The 15,399-nt window shown below is 27.0% G+C and overlaps 1 protein-coding gene across 1 annotated transcript in view; it reads left to right on the top strand.

Moving 5' to 3' along the window:
* Positions 1-15,399, top strand: part of LOC126471216 (rho GTPase-activating protein 45-like) — a 682,307-nt gene that overhangs the window by 574,952 nt on the left and 91,956 nt on the right. The window lies entirely within an intron of this gene.

Raw genomic sequence — 15,399 nt, 5'->3', positions numbered from 1 at the left:
TGTTGATAGTCGTCAAGTCAGCTACAAAATAGGTTCTTCAGAGTGACTTATACTACTATGTAAAAACTTAGAGCTGATGCATTCCCCTTGAATTTCTACTTATTTGAAATGTATTTCATCTAGTAGCGTGCCTCATCCTTTCTGGGATTAGAACCTTGTACTTCACTGGTGTCCAATGCTGTAAATATTTTACATCCTTACTTTTCGCAAAATACTAACCTCTGCGAATGGACTGTTCTTGATTCATCGAAAATAATTCACGTCTCACCTCCTGCGTTACCCCATAATAATATTACTAATTGTTATAATTCACCATCCAGTCATATAACAATCAGTTTGTTTTCAATCTTTTTCCATGCCTCTTTTGTCACACAGACGTTACATTCTGTTGCGGTTTTATAATAAATGTAGATTGATGTTTAAAAGTGAAAGGCACACAAACAAGGTTTTGTTACCCTACTCTTTGTTGATTAATAACAAGCCTTATTAAACAATAGCTTATTAAATTAGCATCAGATAACAAATGTCTAGCGTCTGTGAAGCCAATAGTGTGCTATAAACCAAATCTTGGAGACTAAAGATGTTAAGTACAGCACAGAATATTTTGTCATATCTTTAGGCAGGAAATGTCTAATGGAGTGGTCATCACACATTCTATGTTACAACTGTTAAGGGCTTTAACTGACTATAGTGTGATGCATCTGAGTAGGGAAAGAAAATGAGAGAGAGTACATACAAGTAAATGATAGGCACTGCACAAGAGTCGCAGTAAAGTACCTGCATTGTATGATCTCTGATTTGTAACACACAGTGACACAAAATTATTTTTCCTCTGATGAGACACACATGATTATGTATAATAGAGGAGATGAGTTCCTCACTACAGTATAACGATACATTTATTTTAAATTACAGTGTGATAATAAAATGGGACATATTCAGATCAAAATTTATTGCCACACTGAAACACACAATTTCTATGACTGTAGAATAATTAAATTCTAAAAATTTTAACACAGATACTGAGTTAGGTGATGCAGTGCTTACACTTGCATTAGGGAGGAAATCGCCATCCAGCCTTCCAACCATCCAGATTTAGGTTTCCCACGATTTCCCTGAATCAGTCCAGGAAAACGCCAGGATGATTCCTCTGGAAAGGAACTGGACAATTTCCTTCCCCATCCTTCCATAATCTGAGCTTCTGCCCCATCTCTAATAACCACACTACAGACATGATGTTAAACTCTAACCTTCCTTCCTTCATTTCTTAACACAGGGAAGAGAGAAATAAATTATCTTACCCACAATATATGAAATATACAAACATAAATGAACATAAATCCCACAAATCACGTTCAAACTACACGCAATAGTAGTCGGTCTATGAGTGTTTTGGTGTAAAGAGCATTTCTGAGTTAAATTCCTAGGATGCCAACCTAGAACCCGGTTTCTCACTTTCCCCCAACCAAAAAATTGTATTTCCCTATATCCTAAAGTTAAATTCTACACAATTACAATGGAAAAAATGGTGAACAAGGCTGAGTTATTTAAAACCCTCAGAAAATTATAGCAAAGCAAATCTTAATTAAAAGGAAATACGAAAATGTTAAATTTATTCAAATTACAAAACATGAGTAGGATGAACTTTATTTACTTTTTTACTGTGATACACAAAATGTAAATTTACAGGTTTATCGAATTATTCATCATCACCTTTAAAAATTTTAGTATAACAATCTGGAATAGTAATTTTATAATTTTATCTACAGGTAGGAAAATTTTATCTCCAAATTTAGTAGGTAAAAGTTCAGCTTTTGAAATTACACAAGATTTATGTTTCTTAACTTCTTATAATTTAGCGAAAAATTCTAATGAGCCATTACTATAATTGTTAAGTTCACTTAATAGGTTTTCAGTGTTACAGTTCTATGACACTTTTATTTATATGGGAAAAATTAAAGGAATAAAATTCAAATCTTTTCCATACATTTGGAGAAAATTTTAATTTTTGAAAAACAAAAGAATTACAGTTTCGGTGTTCTTCAGTTTTATGAAAATAATTCAAATAGGAACGAAAACAAGAGGTTAAGAGATCTTTAATTTTTTTCTAAATTTTCATTCCTTTACTTAATCAAAAATCTTGAGTAAGTATATTATGTTGGGAATCATAAGAGAAGCAATAGTATTATTTGGAATATTCCCATTAAAGAATGCATATAATTTCATTGTTATTTTTTGAGTATTTAAAACATTCGTTCTTCCAGTCAAATTGATCACATAAATCTGATGATTTTGAAGAAAATTGAAAGAACTTATATTTACATAATTTTTTTTATTTTTTTAAATCTCTAAGAGAATCATCAGCCTTTAAGAAGTTATTTGGTGGATCAAGATACCATAAATCTTGTGGAAATCTTCATTTCTCGCATTTTTAATATAGTAATTATGTAATTGAACATGATCGAATAAAGAAGAATGAAGTAATTGATATTTTTTGTTAGTTTGGAAAACAACAAGAATATACTAAGGCATGTCTTATTTTGTAGAATTACAACAATTAGTAACATCTAGTTCAAAATTCTTTTTCCATGTAAACAAGCAAATTGAATTGCTTGCAGTTCAAGGAAAGAAACTATAACATTTTGATTCTCCAGTCTTTCTTGTTCAAATACAAGTGAATATTTTGGTTCATATTTTACAGCACAAACACGAATTTTCTTAGTTTTAACAACTATTTTAACTTCTTTCTAGAGTGTAGATTTATTATTATCAGTAGTCCAATGAAGAATAGAATTAGCTTCATCTTTTCTTGAACTCCAAGTAAATACAACAATTAAATCACCTTCAAACATAATTCCATTACAGTCTTTAAAAAGTCCACCAAATAATTGTAGTGGATAACAAACTCCAATTTGTTTAGTTTTAATTTTTCCATGGTTAAGAATATGTCCTTCCTTCTTTCATTCATTCAAGGGAAGGTAGTTAACTGAATAAGAATTGAAGCAGTTTTAAAAGGAAGTTAAATTCTAGATAAAACATTATTGGCTACTTTAATAGTACTAGCATCAATAAATTTCAAAACTTAATTATCAGTTAATTTAATATTTGATTTTCCATCATACACAAAAAATCCATCTGTATGAATAACATCAAAAGTCATATAAATTGCGAAAAATTAGGATGAATCGAAAAATCATCAAAGTTCATATTAATTTCGGTTTCCTGGTTACGAAGATTTAAATTATTTTATTGTTTCTGTATTAACAGGAAATTAAAAAATTGGTTCATTATTTAATAAGGAAGAAATTCATTAATTCATCATTAAAATAAGTGTTACATTAGAACCAGTGAAGTCAATGAAATTATCATTTTAATCAGTTATAGTAATTTCTAAATACTGAAAAGTATTGAAAGTTGGAATTTTAATATGATGATTTGGTTCACAAATTATAGGTCCTCCAAATTCAGAATTTGGTTTGAAAGAAGCAATAATATTAGTTGCTTGATGAAAATGATAATTATGTTTGACAAATATTCCATCAGCTAGATGTAAATTTATATTAATTAATTCTAATTGGGTACTTTTAGGAAAACCTTAACCACAGTTTATGCATTTGGTTCAATAATTTGATTACTAAACAATAAAACATCTATAACTAAATTAGCTGCTTTAATATAGATAATATTGGACTTTTTCAATGAATAAATTTGTCTATATTTTTCAAACTATATTGCCCAAAAGCAATTTCTATCGTTTCGCCAACACAGTACAATTAATTATTTTTTGATGTAATATTTGGAGTTAAGAAATCTGAATAAAAACCAACAAGCAAAATGTATTTATCAGTTGCTCTTACACAAACAATCTATGGTCTTTTTCAGAATAGAAGAATTATCACTCAATTGAAATAATATACTCATTTATATTAGTAAAAAATTATGTAAATAAATGACAGATTGCGACACAAAAACGTAAATTATAGAAAAGAAATCTAAAAATCAACTTGGTAAACATTCACCAAATTTTATTCAAAGTGCTATTGTATGACCAAGGGGGTTGAGAAAAAAACTTTAATGATTTATAATTACAGTTTAGCACCAGGATAGATAATTAAGAAAAATTAATCATTTGTATGTTTATTGAAAAAACTTAGATCAGCCACAATATCAAGAATTTATAAAAAGGACTGAAGATAAAATTAATGATCAAATTGTTAGTTTCATTCAAAATCATGACGAAATTATTCCATTAGATGAATGTGAAGAAAATTAAGTTGTAGTTTTCGATGATTTTAGTTCCGAAAATCAAGATATAGTTAGTGAATATTTTACTAGAGAAAGACATAAAGGAATAGATTGCTTTTGTTTAAGTATAAGAATAGATATGGATAGAACTATTAAGGAAGGTATATATGGAGAATGGTTTCAGAACATTTTAAATTTTGAACATAAACATAAAAATGAAACATAAACATATAAAATTAAACACTAAACATAAATGATAAATGAAATCATTAAACTAAAATTAAAAACGATTACCCTAATTTTGTTATTAATAAATGTTTTCAAAACATTATCACGAATTTTTAAAAAAAGCGATATTAAACGGAAAAGTGAAAGAATGAAGAGTTTAAGAAATGGAAAAAACAATTAAGAAATGCATAAGAAAAACTTAAAAAAGAAGATCTACCTGTTATCGATACAATAGAAAAAGTTAACCAATCAATTGAAAAAAACAGTAAAGTTGAAAAACAGATGCTCACTTATAATTGACAATATTTATACAAATTTAATGTTAATCCAATATATGGAAAAGATGATGATATTATTCCTAAGAGTGACTACACATTTAGTGAATGTAAAATGAATACTTAATTAGAAAATTATTGAAAAGAAATAATATTAAAATAAAAAGAAAAAATGTTAGAAAACAAATATAAGTCAAGGGATTTTTCGTTTTATCAATCACAGTGAAGATCGTGTTTTCGGTTAATACCTGTTGCTCATTTTAAATATATTGGTATGTTACCAATGTAGCTCAATGGTGATAAAATAAATTAAGGTGTAAAAAATATGAAGCAACATATGGATTAATGATATACTCAATTAAAAAAGAAATAACTGTAGGTGATTTAAGGAACTGAATTTTATTCTCTTGATTTACAAAAATTTGCAAGAATTTTGTTTGATTCAAATGCTGTATATAATAAAGGAAATCTACATAGACTAGAATCAAGTAGGCAAAGTAAATATAATAATTTGATTAAAACAATTGCTGAAGAATATTTTCCTAGTTTTCCAGAAATAAATCTTAAAATATTCTGAAAAACCTGGTGTTTCTATTTGGATCAATGATGTTAGAAATTTAACTGATAGATTAACAGTAATTTATGGTGAAAAATAGGTAGCAAATAAAAACTATCATAATGAGAAAGTGAAAATAATGCAAATGTTAACAAACAAATTTAACGATTTTATTATTAATAATCGCAATGTAATACCATTTTTGATTAGATTATTGCATAATATACCATTTACATTTTGGAAAAGTGAACAACATGGTAAGGCATTACTAAATTGGGTGTAAGTAGTTTACCAAAGCCAGACGTGTATCTATTGAATATTTCTTAGTGTGGACCTTTTACTAAATTAGAAGAAAGATTAACAGCTGATAATCCAGGAAAAAAATTAGATGATTTTGCCTATCTTGATCATAAAGATTAAGAATCTAGACATCAAGTTGATAAAGACCTTTAATTAGCTGCAACTGAAAGAATAAATCCAGTCTTCATTTTGAGAAGAAATAGTTGTAACTGCAGTTATAGGAATTATGTATCAAATTTGAAAATTAATAATGGGATGAGAAGTTGATTAAAATGGATGGAAATCATAAATTTCAAACATCTTTAAACTGTATAAATTAAAAACTTTTGACTGATTTTACTTTGCTACTAAGTAGGAAAAGAAAACCAAAATCAATTATACTTAAACTCAATGGCGAACAATTAAATATTAATAACTAATTTTTAACTGGCGTTCAAAAAAGATATAAGAAGAAACAAACAGGTGAAAATTTATTAGTTTCATGAATTATTCTTGTTGTGAAAAAAAGGTTGAACATGTAACAAAACGGAAAGATGGTTGCCACTTCAATTAGCTGCATTACCTTCTTTAGCAACAATTGGTTTGAAACTTCCTGGCAGATTAAAACTGTGCCAGACCGAGACTCGAACTCAGGACCTTTGCCTTTCGCGGGCATGTGCTCTACCAACTGAGCTACCGAAGCACGACTCACACCCGGTACTCACAGCTTTACTTCTGCCAGTACCTCGTCTCCTACCTTCCAAACTTTACAGAAGCTCTCCTGCGAACCTTGCAGAACTAGCACTCATGAAAGAAAGGATATTGCGGAGACATGGCTTAGCCACAGCCTGGGGGATGCTTCCATTGTGGAAACAATTGGTTTGCTTGCTGGTGAGTCTACAGCGATTGCAAATGTCGTTTTAAATAATAAAAAAAGGTGACAGAAAATGAAGAAGAGAAACAACCATAATTTTAAATGAAAAAGAAAGGAAAAGGAATGAAAATAATTTCAAAGAAATAATCCTAAAGAGAATTAGACATTTATCTATTTTCGATATAGAAAAATTAATTAAGCAATTAGAAATTAAACATTTTCCATGTGTTTTTATGATTGTTGAATTACCTAATGAAGCAAAAAATTAAAAACGTGGAATATTTAAATTAAATTTATCTGATCATGTCAGAACTCTGCAATTAAATAAATGGACATTTTTAGAAAGAAACCCAATAACGATTGAGGAAAATCCAAGGATTTTTCAGTCATTAGATCATAATATTCATAATGGGTTAATTTCAAAATTTGAAGATTTTCAGTTAAAAATAAAACATTTTCAGTTATTAATAAAAACATAAAACCATCATTAGAATAGTTACAATCAACAATCAATGATTTTCATTCACAGTAGACCCAAAAAGTAATTAAAGTAATTAAGCATTCAAATTTGTAAAATAACTAGAGGTTATGGTGGCTATATTGGTAGAAGAATTGTGAATGTAAATAAACTAATTCATCCAAGAGATGTAGTGCACCTACGCTATTCACAGAATTAATTATCAAATCCTCTTATAAAAACTGAATATAGTAGTATTTTAACTAAGTTGTGCTAGTAAAACAGAGTTAAGTAATCTTTAAGAAAAAATATGTGATAAAACAGTAACTGAAGTTATTTTCATCAGCAGAGGTGGACAAATATGAATGTGATTTTATGCTTCAAAATTTCTAGTTGTTGGTCAAAACATAAAGATAGTTTTAATATTTACTGATATATCATATTCTGATGAGAGTTGTTGACAAGCATTATAAAATAACTCATGATACTCAATCACTTAAAATAGTTCACAAGTCAAATTATCTAACTGTAAACTTAAAATATTGCATTAAAAATGTTGCTCATGATGTAACGGTTCCTTGGTTTGACAAATTAATTTATTTATTTATATTCTTAATAATGGAGAACGATAATAACATTTATTGTGCAAAAAGTTTACTGAGCACTTCATCCTCATAGATTAACTACAATTAATGGAAAACAAAGAACATAAGGAATTCGTCCCATCTGTAAAAAACAAAGAGGAAATTTGTTAAAATTTTTTTGTATATGTTGTACTAAATATTCGTGAAAATATTACTAATGAAATACATAAACCAATTAGAAAGAATTTTAAAAGAAAATATTTAATTTCTTTTGAAATAGATGATTTAAGGCAACTTGCTTTACTCAAAAAGGATTCTCGAAAATTAAAAACAATTTAAAAAACAAATAAAGTATATAAATATGTATTATGTGCTATAGATGTTTTTTCAAAATTTGCTTGGACAATCAAGTTAAAGATGAACACCAAAATATAGCTGATTTTTTCGAAAAAAATAACTGTCAAAAAAACTAGAAATATTGCATTTATATTATATATATATATATATATATATATATATATATATATATATATATGATGGTAAAGACTTCTGTATTTAATAATTTCAAGAATTATTGAAAAATTAATCAGTATTCAACTTTTAATGAACTACAAACAACTGTTGCTAAATGGGTTGAAGGAACATAAAAGAAAAAAATTTTGATAAACTTTGCTGTTCAAGGAAATTTTAAAAGGGGTGACATAGTTTCTAAATTAATTCATGAATATAATTTCACAAATCTTTCAATTATAAAAATGGCTGTGAATGATGTAAATTAAAGAATTTGAAAAATTTTATTTAAAACCGCAAATTTATTACATACTGAATCTAAATAGAAAATTGTTGATAAAGAATTAGCCAATTAGAGGAATTTTTGAAAAAGGATATAAAACAGATTGGTCATCGGAAATTTTTGAATTTGGAGATGTTAATCATTCCAATCGAATCAGATATAACCTGAAAGATTTAAGAGGTGAACCAATAAAATGTTTTTTTGTGAAGATGAACTTCTGAAAATGAATTTTCGAGATGTTTGCCTTCTGAGAAACCTTCAAATAAGAATGGTAATAAAGTTTATGTAAAATGGTTAGCTTTCTATAATTCACACAAAAGTTAGTTAAATAAACTAACACTAATTTTTTGAAATGTTAATACATTTTCTATATAAATGGAATACATTGTAAATCTAGACATGTTTGATATTGAATATAATTTTAATAGTGTTTATTGGGTTTATTAAAGAAGATGGTATCTACTTTGTTATTCAAATAGGGGTAACAAAAAAGAATGAATGTCAAAATATTTTATGATTTTAAAATTTAGTTGCTAGAACCAAGTAGGGAATTAGAAAATTTATTAGATATATACAAATATACTTATGAATGTTATATGAAATTTAATTATCAAAAAGTACTTGGGAATTTAGTTTTATATTCAAAAAAATTTGTTAGGCAATTTCTATCTTCACTCAGTTGTTCCAATGAATAATTATGTAAAATACTGAAGTAATTTTGATAATATAATTTCCTTTCATTTAGTTATTTAAATTTACTGAATACGGCACATAATTAATACTTAAAACAATATTTATATTTATATATCTCTTATTATGTATTTGATAATGTACATTTTAACTGAGTTGAAATAACATAATAATCATCAATAAAATTATAATCATATAATATTAAAATAACTATAGTAAGCCTTAAATTTTCATCGTTTAAATCAAGAGATGCATGTGGTAATAATGTATGTATTGCTTCACTTGCTTCAACTATTATTTCAACTGCATCATGAATTACTTCTTTTAAATGTTCTATAGTTTTACCTTTGATTTTATTGAAATTTTCCAAATCAATTATTTTCTCTTTCATTTTACATTTGGCATATTTTCTAGTGGATGGTGAAACATCATGAGTAACCCAGATTCTAAATTATTTAATAACATAAATTATTTAATAACATAACAATATATTCCAGATTTATTAATAAGTATGGTGCATTTTTAATTTTTTATGGGTGATTGAATTACCCCTTTAAAATTCCAAATATCATAGAATCATCTTTGTCATTACTGTTTCTAATAGTTGATCAGTGTCCTTATTTCTAATAACTCTGCAACATCTTTTGCTTTATACTAACGATTATTATTTGCATCAATATTATTAAATCATTTTTACAATTATCAATGAGTTAATTATTTTCTCGATCCATGTTCAACTCCTTTCATAGGTATAACTATTTAATTATTTTTATTTTTAAAATTCAATAAAATCTTTTCCTTACAAATGGAAAGCGAAATTAAAACGATTTGTCCACTGTGCAATGAAGTCAAAAAATTCATAAAGAAATTACAACAACAAGACATAATTTTCCCCAAAATAGGGTTGTAAAGATTGTTAGATACAAGAGTACTTCTTTGTATCTGGTATATTAGAAGAGTTATATGTGAAAAATGTGCAAAGGAAATTAAAAATTCTTCTAAATATATTCATAACAGTGATCATTCAAAAGATGTGTAATTAGCTTTGAAATGTAAAAACGATAAAGGAAGTGATTATCTAAAAGTTGAATTTTTTGTGAAAAATTAGTTTGCCAATTTTATTTACCAAAACATCAAATATTAGCATACCATGAGAAAATATGAAATACTAATTAAATTTTTACTTTTTACTTACTCTTCTATGCAATTGCTTCCTTCTTTTAAAAGTCTTTTTACCAACTGTACAACTGTTTAAATCTGATATTAAATCATTTATATATTCTTTACAACTGTTTAATTCTTGTAAGAAAAAACTTTTTGCTCTGGAGCTGTATAATTCTTTTAAATTTTTTCAGAATATTGTAGTATTTTCGTAATTTGATTTTGAAATATTATACGTATATTTCCCTGGATCTGTTATTTTTTAATATATCTTCAATTTCTAATATTTGTCATTGTCTTACCAAACAAAGAATTTCCCATTAAATTGTCCATATCTTTTGCAAAATCTTTAGCTGTCTTTGTTCTTATTTCTATAATAAAATCGCTAAATTTCTTCGACTACTCTGATTGTTTAAAAGAGAAGACTCTATGAGTTTTCTTTAATTTTAATCCAAGATTTAAATATCGCTTAAGATTTCTATTATGTAAAACTAATTTTCTTTATTATTTATTGTTTTTATAATTTATTTCCTCCTATTCGTGGTAAAAGTAAATCATAATGTAAATCATGTGTTCCTCTTGAATATTCTAAATCAACTTTGAAAATATAACTATCTTGTGTTTTAAGTATTTTTTCAACATTAAAATATTTTCGATCTGTCCACTCGAATATTTGAAATTGAAGAAACTGCGATATTTTTCAACCAAATATATTATTTGCATCTAAATTTGCAATATAAACTGATTGTTATGTTAGTATAAATTTTTTCATGTATTTGGTATTTGATTATGCATGTCTTTAATATTTTGGGAAATTCCACTTTGAATTACTTTTTCAATATACGTAATCACACATTAATCATGAAAAATTTAACATACATTCCCAAGATAATCTCAGAGCTGTAAAGGACCATGATGGGTTAAGGTCATGAGATTTAATATATGTATCTCTAAAAATTTCAAAAATATTTGCTTAAATTAAAACATTAGATTTATTATATGTTTGTATATCGGTCTAGATTTTTTGATATAGAATTATCTAAAACTGAGTCTTTCATAATCTTGATTAGAAATATTATATTAATCAAGGCTTGAATAAAAACATTCTCTTAGATGATTTAGTTTTTTCTAATTTTTCTACAGAGTCCATATCTTCATGTCATAAACCTCTTTTTTTAAATATTCATTCTAATTGTTCACATTCAAATATTTTGCTGTTTATCTTAATTGTTGTTCTGTAAGATCAGAAGAGCATTTATCAGTACTTGATTTCATAAATTTAAATGTATCTTCAATTCTTGAAGATAATCCATCTTCAATTTGTTTACTGAAAGAAATATATTTTTGTTCATTATTTGGAATTGACTCAATATCTTTTATAACAACTGCTAATTCTTTAATTAAATGATGAACATCGAAATTTGTTTGATTTGGAATAAAAACAGGAAGGATTCTTATAATTAAGATTGCAATCTTGTTGTGCAGCTCCTAAATATTTTCCCAATAAGACCAATGATCTATTTGTTTCTTTTCTCCAAATTCAAATTCTTTTTGACAAATATAATAAGTTTCTGTATTTTTATAACTGATTACATCTCCTTTAGTCAATTTCAGGGTCGTATTTGACTATATATTCTAGCAATTCCCTTGATTCTTCTTTTAACGTTTCAATGAGTTTTTGTGGTGTATAAATAAGAGGATTTTTATAATCACTATTGAAAAATTTAAAATAATAACTTAATATTATTGGTAAATATTTTTGTAATTTATTAAATTTAATATTTTCATGATTTGGTTGACAAGTTTGAAAATATTTTAATAAACATTCGAAAACTGCATAAATTACAAAAAGGACTTCTAATGAAATATAATAATTTCTAAATTCAAGTGTAATTCTTTCTTTTCTTTACAATAGTTTTCATCAGTGTCTAATTTTTCTTGTGAATCAAAATATCTTAGACATCTATGGCAAAGATAAATTCTTCCATTGTCCTTGGTTGTTTGTGTAGTAACTGTTCTAGAAAGATTTTTGATCCAACAGTATTATTTTTATTTTGAATTAAAAGAAGATTAACTTGCTTGTCGTGTGTGTGGTAAAGAGGATATACAAACTTCTTCTTCTTTTTCTTCACTGTTTTCTATGCTTAAACATTAAGTGAAATATTTTATTTCTGTTAAGTGTTTGGAATATATGTTAGCTGAACAAGAAATTTAATTTTCTCTTTTTCAAAATTTTCATCTAATTCTAATCCATTAATGTTAAATTTACTAACTCTTTCTGCATCATGTTCTACATGCTATAATGATGATTTTACTAAATAATGAAAACTATTTTGATTGTTATTTTTTATATTCACTATAGCTCGTCTATCTACAATTATTTTTGGTACAACAATATAACAAGAACCTAAATTTGGATGGTGTCTATTAACATTTAATTCTAAATTATCATTATAAAATAAAATGAATCAGGTTATTTCCTTTGCATACCTGTCATTTCAATTAATAGTTTATTTGTTGATTTCTGATAATATTCCTCTAAATCGGTTTTTCTTAATAAAAACTTCATTAGATGTTTTAAAATTAAACTCTCGTGATTCTTCTTGTATTTTAAAATTAACATAAAATTTCATGTTAACATTCTTTGATTTAAAATATTCTTTAATTTGGTGATTATTTTTGCTTTAACTTGATTACAATTCTTGTGGCCCCAAAATTTTAATAATATTATTAATTCCATAAGTTATTATTGTTGATGCAAAAGCAGAAGCTTTTCTAAAAATGCATTTGTTGATCTTAAAAAAATCTTCATCAATTTAGAAAATTGGAATTTGATAAATTTTTCTGATTACTTTTTGTTTAATTTTTTATATTTATCTACTAGAAGTTTTTGAAAATATTTCTTATTATTATTATACTTAATTTTATTCTCAGATCTGTTGCTAAGATCGGTTAATTGTTGTTTATTATGGAGAGAATAATTTTTTAATTTTTCGTTTTACTGATTTTTTGAAGGTCTTTTGAAGATGTTTTACTGAAATCGTTATCATTATTAATTTTAACTTCACTTCCTTTAAAAAGATCACTGAATGGCCACTTTCTAAATTGAGAACAATTTCTTATTTTTTCAACAGACTTCATATAGAGCTTTTGCAGATATTTACTCAATTCATTACAGTTTTCATCGTTATTAATATAGCCGACAAGATCTGCTACATGATCAGTTAACTGGATTTTCTAAGTTTATAATAATTCCGCATTTTTTCTGCTTTAGCAATTGATCGAAATTATTCTAATGTCTTATGTTTTACTTCTTTCTTATTTCTTTCTTTATTCATTTCTTTCCTAGTCAGTTGTTCAATAAATTGAAACAAATCATCTATAGTTACATTTGAATAACCTTTTCTTTACAATAATTTTCTAAATCTTTTTAACTCAATCTGCACATACCTTTGCAGTAATTTTCTAAGTTCTTAAAGAACTCAGCTTTGCCCATCATTTTTTTATCGCATTTATAGAGAAGGAAATTTTATTTTTTTAATAAAATGTTTACTGTTAGAAGTACCTTTTCAAATATTGGGTTTGGAGGTTCTTATTTATAAAGATCAAAATTTATGAGATTTGAAATTGTTTAAATGATAATTTGGTTTTTTCAATATAGACAAATAATATTTTTGGGTCTGATTTATAAACAATAAAATTTGTTATATTTGAAAATTTTTAAATGAGAAATGCGAATTTTTTCTCGAATGGGCACATGCAGTTTTTTGGTTTGTATTTACAAAGTACAAAAGATATTAGATCTGAAAACTTATAAATGAGAATTAGGTTTTTGGAATAGGAAACTGAGATTTTTAAAATTTTATTTTTAATGCAAATTAAGATTTCCTTAACAATAACTTTCTAAGTTTTTTAATTATCTCATTTTTTTCTCAATTTCACTTTTCATTGTGTTAATGTAGGTTTTAATTTTTGAATATAGCGAAATGAGATTTTTTTGGTTGGGGGAAAAGTGAAATTGGGTTCTTGATCGTCATCCTGGAAATTTGATTCAAAAATGCTCTTTGCACCAGAACTCTCATAGACATAGTATTCAGATTTCATGTAAACTACATTCTAGTAAGTAAAGTCTGCACATTCCAGTAAGACTAAAAGTGCAATAGACACAAAATGTTAATACAAAGACTAAATGCCAAATAATTAAATACTGTTTTAAAAAATATGTGTTAATCACAATAAAACATTAACAGTAGACCAGTAACATTGCAGTAGACCAGCACATAATGTATGATAACTAACGTCTGCTACAAAATATTTAGAAATTACAGTAGGAGGCAAAGTACAAGTCACACAAATTTGCTGCAGCTTCCACTACTCAAATGATAATATTAAAATATAATGAAACTATTTTTAGATTTCTCAGTTTTGATTAAAAACACTGGTGGCACACATCTTGGGGATGGTCACTTGTTTGCAGATGAAAAGTGTGTGCCAGATCGGGACTTGTATCTGTGATCTTTGCCTATCATGGGCGAGAACTCTACCGGAGACGAGGTACTGGCATAAGTAAGGCTTTACAGACGGTTTTGAGTCATGCTTCGACGTCTCAGTTTCTAGAGTATTTGACCCAAAAGGCAATGGTCACAGATTGGGGTTCAGATCAGGCATACTGTTTTAATCTGTCTGGAAGTTTCAAATCGGCGCATAGTTCGCTACAGAGTGAAAATTCATTCTGCAGCTGTGATAATTTTGTTACATGCATGTGAGTGGTTGTTTAGATTTAAAAGACGATGCTGTTTGACATGATTAGATGATGGATGTTGTGCTTGTGCAGTTGGGGAAGGTCCTGGAAAAAGCAGAGGGGAATGTTGAACATTTCACGAACGCAAAAGAGACTAGGACAGTTAAAGGCGTTAGGACGTGCACGAGGAATGCTAGTGCTTAGAAGAAAAGAGGTAACAATAGGATTTTACTCAAGTAGTTTTACAAAAATCTACAGAGAAATAGGAATAATATGAGAAGACGACAGATGTAGGTGGGGAAGACAGATGACTGTGCACAGTGATTAAGGTGTTTGAGGGCATACATAGTGTAGGAGAAGTTTGGAGGTGTGAAGATAAACGTAAAGTTGATAAAGATAATGACCGCGCAGCCCATTTATATGGTGTGCTCTCAAAATCTCGACTCGAGGTGAGACCAGGGAGGAAGCAGTTCAATCACTTACACTTTTTTGCACTGGTCGGTGTGCAGTACAAAT

Source organism: Schistocerca serialis, chromosome 3 (assembly GCF_023864345.2).
Source record: "Schistocerca serialis cubense isolate TAMUIC-IGC-003099 chromosome 3, iqSchSeri2.2, whole genome shotgun sequence".
NCBI lineage: Eukaryota > Metazoa > Arthropoda > Insecta > Orthoptera > Acrididae > Schistocerca > Schistocerca serialis.
Note: the sequence above shows the minus strand (reverse complement) of the source record. Positions and strands in the feature narration are given on the sequence as shown.